Raw genomic sequence first — 3,452 nt, 5'->3', positions numbered from 1 at the left:
ACATGGATACCCAATCACCTGCAACCTGGGCTCATTCCCAAAAATTCCTGGAAGAAAGCACTGTGAGGAAATACCAAGGTTAAGAAACAGATCCCACACTGGCCCCAATGATTCACCTTGCCAATCCTTTCTCCCACATCAAAGCTTTTGAACTCTCCTCAATCATGAGCTTGACCTGAAGGGCATGAAATGAAGACCAGGGACATAATCAAGGGTTTTGAAGTCTTGTAAATACTCTTTGGTCTACTATAGCAACCAGGCAAGAATTTTGGCCCTCATCTGGCCCTGGGATGTTTTTTCCCTCTGACCTTTTGAGTCAAGAGTCTTTTCTAGAGCCCTGAAGCCTTTGCCTGAGCCCAGGGCTTTAATGTTGGAGGAGACATGATGCCACTCTGAGGACACTGTCCAGCAGGGACACTAGGTAGCTGGAGAGTGGCAGTACTTACAGACAGACAGATCGGGGGAAGGAACACAGAAGTAGAAAGGAGGAGGAGGAAGAGAAAGAATGGCTTCTGGAGGCACAGGGCTCCCTGTCTATTCAGCTGCTGATGCTGAGGGGGAACCAGGTATCAGTGCAGAGCCTGGAGGGGTTGGCAGGTATACTGCTGGACATGGGGTCAGGGAGGAGAGCATGTTGAAGAAGGGAACCCTTTGGGGCAGCCATTTCAGCAAGGCAGAGGGTAAAGGCTCTTCCCAAAACTAAAGAAGTTGCTGACCTCCCTCCAAGTTCCAAGTCTTCTCCTGGAGAACTCAAATTCCTTGGCATGGGTAAAGGAGTATATTAGTTACTTTCCTCCTCACTGTGAACAAATACCTAACACAACTTAAGGAAGGATTCCGTTGGCTCATGGTTTGAGGAATACAGTCCACCGTGGTCGGGGAGGGCGTGAGAGAAGTCTGCTCTGTTACCACAGGAAAGTGTGATAGCTACTTTGCCCACTTCTCAGTAGATCAGGAAGAGGAGAGCAGGGAGAAGTAGGCCACAGTTACCCCCTCAAGCCCTACCTTCCAGTACCTAGTCCCTCCATGGAGGCACTACCTCCTAAAAGGTCCAAAAACAGAGCCATCCACTAGAGGACAAGTGTTCAAACACATTGAGCCCATAGGGACTGTGTACCTTTAAACCATAACAAGCAGTTAGGGGCTAGTTAGGCCCTGAGTGCTGAGAATGTCAGACAGACAAGGTTTGTCTTTCTCTTTGGAAAATCCAAAGGAAACATTTATGAACCAACATGGTTCTCTCTCTCACTGTCAACCCTCTGAGCTGTGCATTCACCTCCTTCCTTCCTGATCTTCCTGACAGCAGACTCCAGTGAGACTTCCACCCTCGGCCTCCTGGCCTCTCCACCGTGACCATGTTTCACCACCTGCCCTACCTCAGTCCTCAGCAGTCCCCTGGACCTCTAGGTTCAAGTCTAAACTCCATGGCATGCACTGACATCGTACCTTGGTTTACCCTCCCAAGCCTGTTCTCTCCTCTTCTCCCACTGGCTTCAAGCACTCGCACATGGCTGGGCTTTAACCTGAGCTGGTCTCTCCTCCCAGAAGATTCTTCCCTGACTTGCCACCAACCCTCAAAGTCTGTTGGGGGCAGAGGCAAATATTATTTCAGCTGGAGAACTTCTCCCTGGCCCCAGAGGCGCCCTCTGCAGAGCCAGCCTCTGTTGAGGGCTCCTGTGGTTTTTGCTCCTTTCTTGCTAAAACATCTGGGATGGGTTATTGCTGCAAATTGAAGTGTCTGCCGCCCTGCCCCCCTGGAGGAGGAGGTCCTCATTCCTGCCCAGCACTCGAAACCTGTCCTAATCTTTGCAGCACAGTGGTCCAGTTGTTGTCTGTAGAGAAGGTGCTCCTTAAAGTTATCAGTGTGCTGCAGATCTATGTATTTTCTTTCAATTTACTTTATTACATTTTTATTTATTTGTGGGTGCATGTGTGTCATGGCTCTTGTGTGGAAGAATTTGTGGAAGTTCTCTCCTTCTACCATGAGCATCCTGGCGATTGAACTCAGGTAATCAGGCTTGGCAGCAAGTACTTTTACCCGCTAAGCCATGTTGCCACTGGGTTTGGTTTTTTTGAACTGTTCCTTCTCTGTTCCCAAAATATCTAAAATTAGACTTAACAGTCCCTCAGAATCAGTTATCCAATAATTTTGCTTCAAGGTATAAAGCCAAAAGAACTAAAAACATATATCCATCCAAGGGGCTGGAGAGATGGCTCAGCAGTTAAGAACACTGGTTGTTCTTGCAGAAGACCTGGGTTCAAATTCCAGCACCCACATGGCAGCTAACAACTGTTTGCAACTCCAGTCCTAGGGGATCCGACAGCCTCTTCTGACCTCCGTGAGCCATTGCACGACATGACACGGGTGCACTTACCTACATGCAGGCAATACACGCATATACATAAAATTAAAATAATAAAATTTTTAAAAAAGTTTTTTAAAAAAAGTATATCCATACAATTTACATGTGGTTGTTTATAGCGGCATTATTCAAAACAACGAAAAGTAGAAATTAAGCTGGTGTTCATCAACCGAGAAAGGGATGCACAAAATGTGATACATTAGTACACTGATACATTATTTGGCAACAGAAAGGAATGAGGCACTGTTGCACAATCTAATGGATGGAGCTTGAAAGTATGCAGTGTGGACGAGGCCAGAAGCAGAAGCTTACACACTATCTGAAATAGTCAGATCTGTAGGCTCAGAAGCAGACAGACCAGCAGTTATCATTGGCAGAGATGTGGACGGTGACTGCTGAAGGATTTCCTACAGAGAAGAAAGTGCTTAAAAACGGATTGCAGTCATGGTTGCCTAACTGAATGCTGAACCACTCAGCTGCAGCTGGGAGTGGAGGAGCAGTGAGGAGCCATTCTCAGTGGGGCCACCTGCTTGTCACTTCTGGTCTAAGTCAAGAGAGCCCCCAGGAAACAGCCCAGGCTCCTCCCCCATCACTTTTCCTTCGTCCCACACTTCCTCTTTATCTTCTCTGTGGTGGGGGCAGATGGGAGGTTGGAGAAGAGGTGGCCTGGGCCATTTCAGGTTCTTGGGGGGAAAAGCCTATAGAGTGCAAGATCTTCATCCCTGCCATGTCCTCAGGAACGGATGTCCCCATGACTTAAAGGACCTGTTTTCAAATTCTTGGTGCCAACAAAGCACTTCTGACACCTGGATTCCATAGCTGTTGATCTCTGCTGCTGGAGGAAAAAGGTAGCAATCACAGCACTCAGGAGGCAGGGGCAGGCAGATCTCTGAGTTTAAGACCAACCTGGTCTACACAGTGACGCTCTGTCTCAAAACAAACATATATATACATATATATATACATATATATATGATACATGTAATGACACAAAAAGAGTGTGGAAGGGATGAAAGGTGATTTATTTATACTATAGATATGAGTTTGAAGTACCAAGAATCACCCAGAGTGCATTTAGATACATGGAAG

The sequence above is a fragment of the Nannospalax galili genome, unplaced genomic scaffold (genome assembly GCF_000622305.1).
Source record: "Nannospalax galili isolate Female #2095 unplaced genomic scaffold, S.galili_v1.0 scaffold698, whole genome shotgun sequence".
Lineage (NCBI taxonomy): Eukaryota > Metazoa > Chordata > Mammalia > Rodentia > Spalacidae > Nannospalax > Nannospalax galili.
The sequence above is the reverse complement of the archived record's forward strand: the minus strand, read 5'-3'. Positions refer to the sequence as shown.